The sequence below is a fragment of the Taudactylus pleione genome, unplaced genomic scaffold, assembly GCF_031769625.1.
Source record: "Taudactylus pleione unplaced genomic scaffold, aTauple2 ptg000055l, whole genome shotgun sequence".
In the NCBI taxonomy this organism is placed as follows: Eukaryota; Metazoa; Chordata; class Amphibia; order Anura; family Myobatrachidae; genus Taudactylus; species Taudactylus pleione.
The window spans coordinates 58,565-72,922 of NW_028284457.1; positions in this window are offsets into that span (position 1 = coordinate 58,565).

The following is a 14,358-nucleotide window of genomic DNA, read 5'->3' on the forward strand; positions in this document are numbered from 1 at the left end:
AGAAGCTGTAAAATGAATAGGAAATGAATAAGAAGCTGTAAAATGAATAAGAAGTGAATAAGAAGCTGTAAAATGAATAGGAAATGAATAGGAAGCTGTAAAATGAATAAGAAGTGAATAAGAAGCTGTAAAATGAATAAGAAGTGATTAAGAAGCTGTAATATGAATAGGAAATGAATAAGAAGCTGTAAAATGAATAAGAAAAGAATAAGAAGCTGTAAAATGAATAGGAAATGAATAAGAAGCCGTAAAATGAATAAGAAGTGAATAAGAAGCCGGAATTGAATAAGAAGTGAATAAGAAGCCATAAAATGAATAAGAAGTGAATAAGAAGCTGTAAAATGAATAAGAAATGAATAAGAAGCTGTAAAATGAATAAGAAATGAATAAGAAGCTGTAAAATGAATAAGAAGTGAATAAGAAGCTGTAAAATGAATAGGAAATGAATAAGAAGCTGTAAAATGAATAAGAAGTGAATAAGATGTAAAATGAATAAGAAATGAATAAGAAGCTGGAAAATGAATAAGAAGTGAAAAAGAAGCTGTAAAATGAATAAGAAGTGAATAAAAAGCTGTAAAATGAATAAGAAATTAATAAGAAGCTGGACAATTAATAAGAAGTGAATAAAAAGCTGTAAAATGAATAAGAAGTGAATAAGAAGCTGGAAAATGAATAAGAAATGAATAAGAAGCGGGAAAATGAATAAGAAGTGAATTAGAAGCTGGAGCATAAATAAGAAGTGAATAAGAAGCTTGAGCATAATTAAGAAGTGAAAAAGAAGTGAATAAGAAGCTGGAGCAAAAATAAGAAGTGAATAAGAAGCTTGAGCATAAATAAGAAGTGAATAAGAAGTGAATAAGAAGCTGGAGCATAAACAAGAAGTGAATAAGAAGCTTGAGCATAAATAAGAAGTGAATAAGAAGAGAATAAGAAGCTGGAGTACAAATAAGAAGTGAAAAAGAAGCTGGAGTACAAATAAGAAGTGAATAAGAAGCTGGAATACAAATAAGAAGTGAATAAGAAGCTGGAGCACAAATAAGAAGTGAATAAGAAGCTGGCGCACAAATAAGAAGTGAAAAAGAAGCTGGAACACGAATAAGAAGTGAGTAAGAAACTGGAGCACAAATAAGAAGTGAATAAGACGCTGTAGCACAAATAAGAAGTGAAAAAGAAGCTGTAAAATGAATAAGAAGCTTTAAAATGAATAAGAAATGAATAAGAAGCTGGAAAATTAATAAGAGGTGAAAAAGAAGCTGAGAAAATGAACAAGAAGTGAAAAAAATGCTGTAAAATGAATAAGAAATGAATAAGATGTAAAATGAATAAGAAGTGAATAAAAAGCTGTAAAATGAATAAGAAGTGAATAAGAAGCTGTAAAATGAATAAGAAATGAATAAGAAGCTGGAAAATGAATAAGAAGTGAAAAAGAAGCTGGAAAATGAATAAGAAGTGAATAAAAAGCTGTAAAATCAATAAGAAATTAATAAGAAGCTGGACAATTAATAAGAAGTGAATAAAAAGCTGTAAAATGAATAAGAAGTGAATAAGAAGCTGGAAAACGAATAAGAAATGAATAAGAAGCTGTTAAATGAAAAAGAAGTTAATAAGAAGCTGGAAAATGAATAAGAAGTGAATAAGAAGCTGTAAAATGAATAAGAAGTGAATAAGAAGCTGTAAAATGAATAAGAAATGAATAAGAAGCTGGAAAAAGAATAAGAAGTGAATAAGAAGCTGGAAAATGAATAAGAAATGAATAAGAAGCTGGAAAATGAATATGAAGTTAATAAGAAGCTGAAATATGAATAAGAAGTGAATAAGAAGCTGTAAAATGAACAGGAAATGAATGAGAAGCTGGAAAATGAATAAGAAGTGAATAAGAAGCTGTAAAATGAATAGGAAATGAACAAGAAGCTGGAAAATGAATAAGAAGTGAATAAGAAGCCATAAAATGAATAAGAAGTGAATAAGAAGCTGTAAAAAGAATAAGAAGTGAATAAGAAGCTGTAAAATGAATAGGAAATGAATAAGAAGCTGGAAAATTAATAAGAGGTGAAAAAGAAGCTGTAAAATGAATAAGAAGTGAAAAAAATGCTGTAAAATGAATAAGAAATGAATAAGAAGCTGTAAAATGAATAAGAAATGAATAAGAAGCTGAGAAAATGAATAAGAAGTGAATAAAAAGCTGTAAAATCAATAAGAAATTAATAAGAAGCTGGACAATTAATAAGTAGTGAATAAAAAGCTGTAAAATGAATAAGAAGTGAAAAAGAAGCTGGAAAACGAATAAGAAATGAATAAGAAGCTGTTAAATGAATAAGAAGTTAATAATAAGCTGGAAAATGAATAAGAAGTGAATAAGAAGCTGTAAAATGAATAAGAAGTGAATAAGAAGCTGTAAAATGAATAAGAAATGAATAAGGAGCTGGAAAAAGAATAAGAAGTGAATAAGAAGCTGGAAAAAGAATAAGAAGTGAATAAGAAGCTGTAAAAAGAATAGGAAATGAATAAGAAGCTGTAAAATGAATAAGAAGTGAATAAGAAGCTGTAAAATGAATAGTAGATGAATAAGAAGCTGTAAAATGAATAAGAAGTGAATAAGAAGCCGTAAAATGAATAAGAAGTGAATAAGAAGCTGTAAAATGAATAAGAAGTGAATAAGAAGCTGTAAAATGAATAGGAAATGAATAAGAAGCTGGAAAATGAATAAGAAGTGAATAAGAAGCAAAGCTGTAAAATGAATAAGAAATTAATAAGAAGCTGTAAAATGAATAAGAAATGAATAAGAAGCTGTAAAATGAATAGGAAATGAATAAGAAGCTGTAAAATGAATAAAAAGTGAATAAGAAGCTGTAAAATGAATAGAAAATGAATAAGAAGATGTAAAATGAATAAGAAGTGAATAAGAAGCTGTAAAATGAATAGGAAATGAATAAGAAGCTGGAAAATGAATAAGAAGTGAATAAGAAGCAATAAAATGAATAAGAAGTGAATAAGAAGCTGTAAAATGAAAAAGAAGTGAATAAGAAGCTGTAAAATGATTAGGAAATGAATAAGAAGCTGGAAAATGAATAAGAAGTGAATAAGAAGCCATAAAATGAATAAGAAGTGAATAAGAAGCTGTAAAATGAATAAGAAGTGAAAAAGAAGCTGTAAAATGAATAGGAAATGAATAAGAAGCTGTAAAATGAATAAGAAATGAATAAGAAGCTGTAAAATGAATAAGAAGTGAATAAGAAGCTGTAAAATGAATAGGAAATGAATAAGAAGCTGTAAAATTAATAGGAAATGAATAAGAAGCTGGAAAATGAATAAGAAGTGAATAAGAAGCTGTAAAATGAATAAGAAGTGAATAAGAAGCTGTAAAATGAATAGGACATGATTAAGAAGCTGTAAAATGAATAGGAAATGAATAAGAAGCTGTAAAATGAATAAGAAGTAAATAAGATGCCGGAAAATGAATAAGAAGTGAATAAGAAGCCGGAAAATGAATAAGAAGTGAATAAGAAGCTGTAAAATGAATAAAAAGTGAATAAGAAGCTGTAAAATGAATAGAAAATGAATAAGAAGATGTAAAATGAATAAGAAGTGAATAAGAAGCTGTAAAATGAATAGGAAATGAATAAGAAGCTGGAAAATGAATAAGAAGTGAATAAGAAGCAAAGCTGTAAAATGAATAAGAAATTAATAAGAAGCTGTAAAATGAATAAGAAATGAATAAGAAGCTGTAAAATGAATAGGAAGTGAATAAGAAGCTGTAAAATGAATAGAAAATGAATAAGAAGATGTAAAATGAATAAGAAGTGAATAAGAAGCTGTAAAATGAATAGGAAATGAATAAGAAGCTGGAAAATGAATAAGAAGTGAATAAGAAGCAATAAAATGAATAAGAAGTGAATAAGAAGCTGTAAAATGAATAAGAAGTGAATAAGAAGCTGTAAAATGAATAGGAAATGAATAAGAAGCTGTAAAATGAATAAGAAGTGAATAAGAAGCCATAAAATGAATGATGTGAATAAGAAGCTGTAAAATGAATAAGAAGTGAATAAGAAGCTGTAAAATGAATAGGAAATGAATAAGAAGCTGTAAAATGAATAAAAAGTGAATAAGAAGCTGTAAAATGAATAGAAAATGAATAAGAAGATGTAAAATGAATAAGAAGTGAATAAGAAGCTGTAAAATGAATAGGAAATGAATAAGAAGCTGGAAAAAGAATAAGAAGTGAATAAGAAGCAATAAAATGAATAAGAAGTGAATAAGAAGCTGTAAAATGAATAAGAAGTGAATAAGAAGCTGTAAAATGAATAGGAAATGAATAAGAAGCTGTAAAATGAATAAGAAGTGAATAAGAAGCCATAAAATGAATGATGTGAATAAGAAGCTGTAAAATGAATAAGAAGTGAATAAGAAGCTGTAAAATGATTAGGAAATGAATAAGAAGCTGGAAAATGAATAAGAAGGGAATAAGTAGCTGTAAAATGAATAGGAAATGAATAAGAAGCTGTAAAATGAATAAGAAGTGAATAAGAAGCCATAAAATGAATGATGTGAATAAGAAGCTGTAAAATGAATAAGAAGTGAATAAGAAGCTGTAAAATGATTAGGAAATGAATAAGAAGCTGGAAAATGAATAAGAAGTGAATAAGAAGCCATAAAATAAATAAGAAGTGAATAAGAAGCTGTAAAATGAATAAGAAGTGAAAAAGAAGCTGTAAAATGAATAGGAAATGAATAAGAAGCTGTAAAATGAATAAGAAATGAATAAGAAGCTGTAAAATGAATAAGAAGTGAATAAGAAGCTGTAAAATGAATAGGAAATGAATAAGAAGATGTAAAATGAATAAGAAGTTAATAAAAAGCTGTAAAATGAATAATAAATGAATAAGAAGCTGGAAAATGAATAAGAAGTGAAAAAGAAGCTGGAATATGATTAAGAAGTGAATAAAAACTGTAAAATGAATAAGAAATTAATAAGAAGCTGTAAAATGAATAAGAAGTGAATAAGAAGCTGTAAAATGAATAGGAAATGAATAAGAAGCTGGAAAATGAATAGGAAATGAATAAGAAGCTGTAAAATGAATAAGAAATGAATAAGAAGCTGTAGAATGAATAGGAAATGAATAAGAAGCTGTAAAATGAATAAGAAGTGAATAAGAAGCCATAAAATGAATAAGAAGTGAATAAGAAGCTGTAAAATGAATAAGAAGTGAATAAGAAGCTGTAAAATGAATAAGAAGTGAATAAGAAGCTGTAAAATGAATAGGAAATGAATAAGAAGCCATAAAATGAATAAGAAGTGAATAAGAAGCTGTAAAATGAATAGGAAATGAATAAGAAGCTGGAAAATGAATAAGAAGTGAATAAGAAGCAAAGCTGTAAAATGAATAAGAAATTAATAAGAAGCTGTAAAATGAATAAGAAATGAATAAGAAGCTGTAAAATAAATAGGAAATGAATAAGAAGCTGTAAAATGAATAAAAAGTGAATAAGAAGCTGTAAAATGAATAGAAAATGAATAAGAAGATGTAAAATGAATAAGAAGTGAATAAGAAGCTGTAAAATGAATAAGAAATGAATAAGAAGCTGTAAAATGAATAAGAAGTGAATAAGAAGCAATAAAATGAATAAGAAGTGAATAAGAAGCTGTAAAATGAATAAGAAGTGAATAAGAAGCTGTAAAATGAATAGGAAATGAATAAGAAGCTGTAAAATGAATAAGAAGTGAATAAGAAGCCATAAAATGAATGATGTGAATAAGAAGCTGTAAAATGAATAAGAAGTGAATAAGAAGCTGTAAAATGAATAAGAAGTGAATAAGAAGCTGTAAAATGAATAGGAAATGAATAAGAAGCTGTAAAATGAATAAGAAGTGAATAAGAAGCTGTAAAATGAATAGGAAATGAATAAGAAGCTGTAAAATGAATAAGAAGTGAATAAGAAGCTGTAAAATGAATAGGAAATGAATAGGAAGCTGTAAAATGAATAAGAAGTGAATAAGAAGCTGTAAAATGAATAAGAAGTGATTAGGAAGCTGTAAAATGAATAGGAAATGAATAAGAAGCTGTAAAATTAATAAGAAAAGAATAAGAAGCTGTAAAATGAATAGGAAATGAATAAGAAGCCGTAAAATGAATAAGAAGTGAATAAGAAGCCGGAATTGAATAAGAAGTGAATAAGAAGCCATAAAATGAATAAGAAGTGAATAAGAAGCTGTAAAATGAATAAGAAATGAATAAGAAGCTGTAAAATGAATAAGAAATGAATAAGAAGCTGTAAAATGAATAAGAAGTGAATAAGAAGCTGTAAAATGAATAGGAAGAGAATAAGAAGCTGTAACATGAATAAGAAGTGAATAAGATGTAAAATGAATAAGAAATGAATAAGAAGCTGGAAAATGAATAAGAAGTGAAAAAGAAGCTGTAAAATGAATAAGAAGTGAATAAAAAGCTGTAAAATGAATAAGAAATTAATAAGAAGCTGGACAATTAATAAGAAGTGAATAAAAAGCTGTAAAATGAATAAGAAGTGAATAAGAAGCTGGAAAATGAATAAGAAATGAATAAGAGGCTGGAAAATGAATAAGAAGTGAACTAGAAGCTGGAGCATAAATAAGAAGTGAATAAGAAGCTTGAGCATAAATAAGAAGTGAAAAAGAAGTGAATAAGAAGCTGGAGCACAAATCAGAAGTGAATAAGAAGCTTGAGCATAAATAAGAAGTGAATAAGAAGTGAATAAGAAGCTGGAGCATAAACAAGAAGTGAATAAGAAGCTTGAGCATAAATAAGAATTGAATAAGAAGTGAATAAGAAGCTGGAGTACAAATAAGAAGTGAATAAGAAGCTGGAGTACAAATAAGAAGTGAATAAGAAGCTGGAATACAAATAAGAAGTGAATAAGAAGCTGGAGCACAAATAAGAAGTGAATAAGAAGCTGGCGCACAAATAAGAAGTGAAAAAGAAGCTGGAACACGAATAAGAAGTGAGTAAGAAACTGGAGCACAAATAAGAAGTGAATAAGACGCTGTAGCACAAATAAGAAGTGAAAAAGAAGCTGTAAAATGAATAAGAAGCTTTAAAATGAATAAGAAATGAATAAGAAGCTGGAAAATTAATAAGAGGTGAAAAAGAAGCTGAGAAAATGAATAAGAAGTGAAAAAAATGCTGTAAAATGAATAAGAAATGAATAAGATGTAAAATGAATAAGAAGTGAATAAAAAGCTGTAAAATGAATAAGAAGTGAATAAGAAGCTGTAAAATGAATAAGAAATGAATAAGAAGCAGGAAAATGAATAAGAAGTGAAAAAGAAGCTGGAATATGAATAAGAAGTGAATAAAAAGCTGTAAAATCAATAAGAAATTAATAAGAAGCTGGACAATTAATAAGAAGTGAATAAAAAGCTGTAAAATGAATAAGAAGTGAATAAGAAGCTGGAAAACGAATAAGAAATGAATAAGAAGCTGTTAAATGAAAAAGAAGTTAATAAGAAGCTGGAAAATGAATAAGAAGTGAATAAGAAGCTGTAAAATGAATAAGAAGTGAATAAGAAGCTGTAAAATGAATAAGAAATGAATAAGAAGCTGGAAAAAGAATAAGAAGTGAATAAGAAGCTGGAAAAGGAATAAGAAATGAATAAGAAGCTGGAAAATGAATATGAAGTTAATAAGAAGCTGAAATATGAATAAGAAGTGAATAAGAAGCTGTAAAATGAACAGGAAATGAATGAGAAGCTGTAAAATGAATAAGAAGTGAATAAGAAGCTGTAAAATGAATAGGAAATGAATAAGAAGCTGGAAAATGAATAAGAAGTGAATAAGAAGCCATAAAATGAATAAGAAGTGAATAAGAAGCTGTAAAAAGAATAAGAAGTGAATAAGAAGCTGTAAAATGAATAGGAAATGAATAAGAAGCTGGAAAATTAATAAGAGGTGAAAAAGAAGCTGTAAAATGAATAAGAAGTGAAAAAAATGCTGTAAAATGAATAAGAAATGAATAAGAAGCTGTAAAATGAATAAGAAATGAATAAGAAGCTGAGAAAATGAATAAGAAGTGAATAAAAAGCTGTAAAATGAATAAGAAGTGAATAAGAAGCTGTAAAATGAATAAGAAATGAATAAGAAGCTGGAAAATGAATAAGAAGTGAAAAAGAAGCTGGAAAATGAATAAGAAGTGAATAAAAAGCTGTAAAATCAATAAGAAATTAATAAGAAGCTGGACAATTAATAAGTAGTGAATAAAAAGCTGTAAAATGAATAAGAAGTGAAAAAGAAGCTGGAAAACGAATAAGAAATGAATAAGAAGCTGTTAAATGAATAAGAAGTTAATAAGAAGCTGGAAAATGAATAAGAAGTGAATAAGAAGCTGGAAAATGAATAAGAAGTGAATAAGAAGCTGTAAAATGAATAAGAAATGAATAAGGAGCTGGAAAAAGAATAAGAAGTGAATAAGAAGCTGTAAAATGAATAGGAAATGAATAAGAAGCTGTAAAATGAATAAGAAGTGAATAAGAAGCTGTAAAATGAATAGTAGATGAATAAGAAGCTGTAAAATGAATAAGAAGTGAATAAGAAGCCGTAAAATGAATAAGAAGTGAATAAGAAGCTGTAAAATGAATAAGAAGTGAATAAGAAGCTATAAAATGAATAGGAAATGAATAAGAAGCTGGAAAATGAATAAGAAGTGAATAAGAAGCCATAAAATGAATAAGAAGTGAATAAGAAGCTGTAAAATGAATAAGAAGTGAAAAAGAAGCTGTAAAATGAATAGGAAATGAATAAGAAGCTGTAAAATGAATAAGAAATGAATAAGAAGCTGTAAAATGAATAAGAAGTGAATAAGAAGCTGTAAAATGAATAGGAAATGAATAAGAAGCTGTAAAATGAATAGGAAATGAATAAGAAGCTGGAAAATGAATAAGAAGTGAATAAGAAGCTGTAAAATGAATAAGAAGTGAATAAGAAGCTGTAAAATGAATAGGACATGATTAAGAAGCTGTAAAATGAATAGGAAATGAATAAGAAGCTGTAAAATGAATAAGAAGTAAATAAGATGCCGGAAAATGAATAAGAAGTGAATAAGAAGCCGGAAAATGAATAAGAAGTGAATAAGAAGCTGTAAAATGAATAAGAAGTGAATAAGAAGCTGTAAAATGAATAGGAAATGAATAAGAAGCTGTAAAATGAATAAAAAGTGAATAAGAAGCTGTAAAATGAATAGAAAATGAATAAGAAGATGTAAAATGAATAAGAAGTGAATAAGAAGCTGGAAAATGAATAGGAAATGAATAAGAAGCTGGAAAATGAATAAGAAGTGAATAAGAAGCAAAGCTGTAAAATGAATAAGAAATTAATAAGAAGCTGTAAAATGAATAAAAAATGAATAAGAAGCTGTAAAATGAATAGGAAATGAATAAGAAGCTGTAAAATGAATAAAAAGTGAATAAGAAGCTGTAAAATGAATAGAAAATGAATAAGAAGATGTAAAATGAATAAGAAGTGAATAAGAAGCTGTAAAATGAATAGGAAATGAATAAGAAGCTGGAAAATGAAAAAGAAGTGAATAAGAAGCAATAAAATGAATAAGAAGTGAATAAGAAGCTGTAAAATGAATAAGAAGTGAATAAGAAGCTGTAAAATGAATAGGAAATGAATAAGAAGCTGTAAAATGAATAAGAAGTGAATAAGAAGCCATAAAATGAATGATGTGAATAAGAAGCTGTAAAATGAATAAGAAGTGAATAAGAAGCTGTAAAATGAATAGGAAATGAATAAGAAGCTGTAAAATCAATAAAAAGTGAATAAGAAGCTGTAAAATGAATAGAAAATGAATAAGAAGATGTAAAATGAATAAGAAGTGAATAAGAAGCTGTAAAATGAATAGGAAATGAATAAGAAGCTGGAAAATGAATAAGAAGTGAATAAGAAGCAATAAAATGAATAAGAAGTGAATAAGAAGCTGTAAAATGAATAAGAAGTGAATAAGAAGCTGTAAAATGAATAGGAAATGAATAAGAAGCTGTAAAATGAATAAGAAGTGAATAAGAAGCCATAAAATGAATGATGTGAATAAGAAGCTGTAAAATGAATAAGAAGTGAATAAGAAGCTGTAAAATGATTAGGAAATGAATAAGAAGCTGGAAAATGAATAAGAAGTGAATAAGAAGCCATAAAATGAATAAGAAGTGAATAAGAAGCTGTAAAATGAATAGGAAATGAATAAGAAGCTGTAAAATGAATAAGAAATGAATAAGAAGCTGTAAAATGAATAAGAAGTGAATAAGAAGCTGTAAAATGAATAGGAAATGAATAAGAAGATGTTAAATGAATAAGAAGTGAATAAAAAGCTGTAAAATGAATAATAAATGAATAAGAAGCTGGAAAATGAATAAGAAGTGAAAAAGAAGCTGGAATATGATTAAGAAGTGAATAAAAACTGTAAAATGAATAAGAAATTAATAAGAAGCTGTAAAATGAATAAGAAGTGAATAAGAAGCTGTAAAATGGATAGGAAATGAATAAGAAGCTGTAAAATGAATAGGAAATGAATAAGAAGCTGTAAAATGAATAAGAAGTGAATAAGAAGCTGTAAAATGAATAGGAAATGAATAAGAAGCTGTAAAATGAATAAGAAGTGAAGAAGAAGCCATAAAATGAATAAGAAGTGAATAAGAAGCCATAAACTGAATAAGAAGTGAATAAGAAGCCATAAAATGAATAAGAAGTGAATAAGAAGCTGTAAAATGAATAAGAAATGATTATGAAACTGTAAAATGAATAGGAAATGAATAAGAAGCTGTAAAATGAATAAGAAGTGAATAAGAAGCTGTAAAATGAATAGGAAATGAATAAGAAGCTGTAAAATGAATAAGAAGTGAAGAAGAAGCCATAAAATGAATAAGAAGTGAATAAGAAGCCATAAAATGAATAAGAAGTGAATAAGAAGCTGTAAAATGAATAAGAAATGAATAAGAAGCTGTAAAATGAATAAGAAATGAATAAGAAGCTGTAAAATGAATAAGAAGTGAATAAGAAGCTGTAAAATGAATAGGAAATGAATAAGAAGCTGTAAAATGAATAAGAAGTGAATAAGCAGCTGTAAAATGAATAAGAAATGAATAAGAAGCTGGAAAATGAATAAGAAGTGAAAAAGAAGCTGGAAAATGAATAAGAGGTGAATAAAAAGCTGTAAAATGAATAAGAAATAAATAAGAAGCTGAACAATTAATAAGAAGTGAATAAAAAGCTGTAAAATAAATAGGAAATGAATAAGAAGCTGTAAAATGAATAAGAAGTGAAGAAGAAGCCATAAAATGAATAAGAAGTGAATAAGTAGCCATAAAATGAATAAGAAGTGAATAAGAAGCTGTAAAATGAATAAGAAATGAATAAGAAGCTGTAAAATGAATAAGAAATGAATAAGAAGCTGTAAAATGAATAAGAAGTGAATAAGAAGCTGTAAAATGAATAGGAAATGAATAAGAAGCTGTAAAATGAATAAGAAGTGAATAAGCAGCTGTAAAATGAATAAGAAATGAATAAGAAGCTGGAAAATGAATAAGAAGTGAAAAAGAAGCTGGAAAATGAATAAGAGGTGAATAAAAAGCTGTAAAATGAATAAGAAATAAATAAGAAGCTGGACAATTAATAAGAAGTGAATAAAAAGCTGTAAAATAAATAAGAAGTGAATAAGAGCTGGAAAATGAATAGAAAATGAGTAAGAAGATGTAAAATGAATAAGATGTGAATAAGAAGCTGTAAAATGAATAGGAAATGAATAAGAAGCTGTAAAATTAATAAGAAGTGAATAAGAAGCCATAAAATTAATAAGAAGTGAATAAGAAGCTGTAAAATGAATAGGACATGAATAAGAAGCTGTAAAATGAATAGGAAATGAATAAGAAGCTGTAAAATGAATAAGAAGTAAATAAGAAGCCGGAAAATGAATAAGAAGTGAATAAGAAGCCATAAAATGAATAAAAAGTGAATAAAAAGCTGTAAAATGAATATGAAGTGAATAAGAAGCTGTAAAATGAAAAGAAATGAATAAGAAGCCGGAAAATGAATAAGAAGTGAAAAAGAAGCCGGAAAATGATTAAGAAGTGAATAAAAACTGTAAAATGAATAAGAAATTAATAAGAAGCTGTAAAATGAATAAGAAGTGAATAAGAAGCTGTAAAATGAATAGGAAATGAATAAGAAGCTGTAAAATGAATAAGAAGTGAATAAAAAGCTGTAAAATGAATAGAAAATGAAAAAGAAGCTGGAAAATGAATAAGAAGAGAATAAGAAGCTGTAAAATGAATAGGAAATGAATAAGAAGCTGGAAAATGAATAAGAAGTGAATAAGAAGCCATAAAATGAATAAGAAGTGAATAAGAAGCCGGAAAATGAATAAGAAGTGAATAAGAAGCTGTAAAATGAATAAGAAGTGAATAAGAAGCTGTAAAATGAATAGGAAATGAATAAGAAGCTGTAAAATGAATAAAAAGTGAATAAGAAGCTGTAAAATGAATAGAAAATGAATAAGAAGATGTAAAATGAATAAGAAGTGAATAAGAAGCTGGAAAATGAATAGGAAATGAATAAGAAGCTGGAAAATGAATAAGAAGTGAATAAGAAGCAAAGCTGTAAAATGAATAAGAAATTAATAAGAAGCTGTAAAATGAATAAAAAATGAATAAGAAGCTGTAAAATGAATAGGAAATGAATAAGAAGCTGTAAAATGAATAAAAAGTGAATAAGAAGCTGTAAAATGAATAGAAAATGAATAAGAAGATGTAAAATGAATAAGAAGTGAATAAGAAGCTGTAAAATGAATAGGAAATGAATAAGAAGCTGGAAAATGAAAAAGAAGTGAATAAGAAGCAATAAAATGAATAAGAAGTGAATAAGAAGCTGTAAAATGAATAAGAAGTGAATAAGAAGCTGTAAAATGAATAGGAAATGAATAAGAAGCTGTAAAATGAATAAGAAGTGAATAAGAAGCCATAAAATGAATGATGTGAATAAGAAGCTGTAAAATGAATAAGAAGTGAATAAGAAGCTGTAAAATGAATAGGAAATGAATAAGAAGCTGTAAAATCAATAAAAAGTGAATAAGAAGCTGTAAAATGAATAGAAAATGAATAAGAAGATGTAAAATGAATAAGAAGTGAATAAGAAGCTGTAAAATTAATAGGAAATGAATAAGAAGCTGGAAAATGAATAAGAAGTGAATAAGAAGCAATAAAATGAATAAGAAGTGAATAAGAAGCTGTAAAATGAATAAGAAGTGAATAAGAAGCTGTAAAATGAATAGGAAATGAATAAGAAGCTGTAAAATGAATAAGAAGTGAATAAGAAGCCATAAAATGAATGATGTGAATAAGAAGCTGTAAAATGAATAAGAAGTGAATAAGAAGCTGTAAAATGATTAGGAAATGAATAAGAAGCTGGAAAATGAATAAGAAGTGAATAAGAAGCCATAAAATGAATAAGAAGTGAATAAGAAGCTGTAAAATGAATAGGAAATGAATAAGAAGCTGTAAAATGAATAAGAAATGAATAAGAATCTGTAAAATGAATAAGAAGTGAATAAGAAGCTGTAAAATGAATAGGAAATGAATAAGAAGATGTTAAATGAATAAGAAGTGAATAAAAAGCTGTAAAATGAATAATAAATGAATAAGAAGCTGGAAAATGAATAAGAAGTGAAAAAGAAGCTGGAATATGATTAAGAAGTGAATAAAAACTGTAAAATGAATAAGAAATTAATAAGAAGCTGTAAAATGAATAAGAAGTGAATAAGAAGCTGTAAAATGGATAGGAAATGAATAAGAAGCTGTAAAATGAATAGGAAATGAATAAGAAGCTGTAAAATGAATAAGAAGTGAATAAGAAGCTGTAAAATGAATAGGAAATGAATAAGAAGCTGTAAAATGAATAAGAAGTGAAGAAGAAGCCATAAAATGAATAAGAAGTGAATAAGAAGCCATAAACTGAATAAGAAGTGAATAAGAAGCCATAAAATGAATAAGAAGTGAATAAGAAGCTGTAAAATGAATAAGAAATGATTATGAAACTGTAAAATGAATAGGAAATGAATAAGAAGCTGTAAAATGAATAAGAAGTGAATAAGAAGCTGTAAAATGAATAGGAAATGAATAAGAAGCTGTAAAATGAATAAGAAGTGAAGAAGAAGCCATAAAATGAATAAGAAGTGAATAAGAAGCCATAAAATGAATAAGAAGTGAATAAGAAGCTGTAAAATGAATAAGAAATGAATAAGAAGCTGTAAAATGAATAAGAAATGAATAAGAAGCTGTAAAATGAATAAGAAGTGAATAAGAAGCTGTAAAATGAATAGGAAATGAATAAGAAGCTGTAA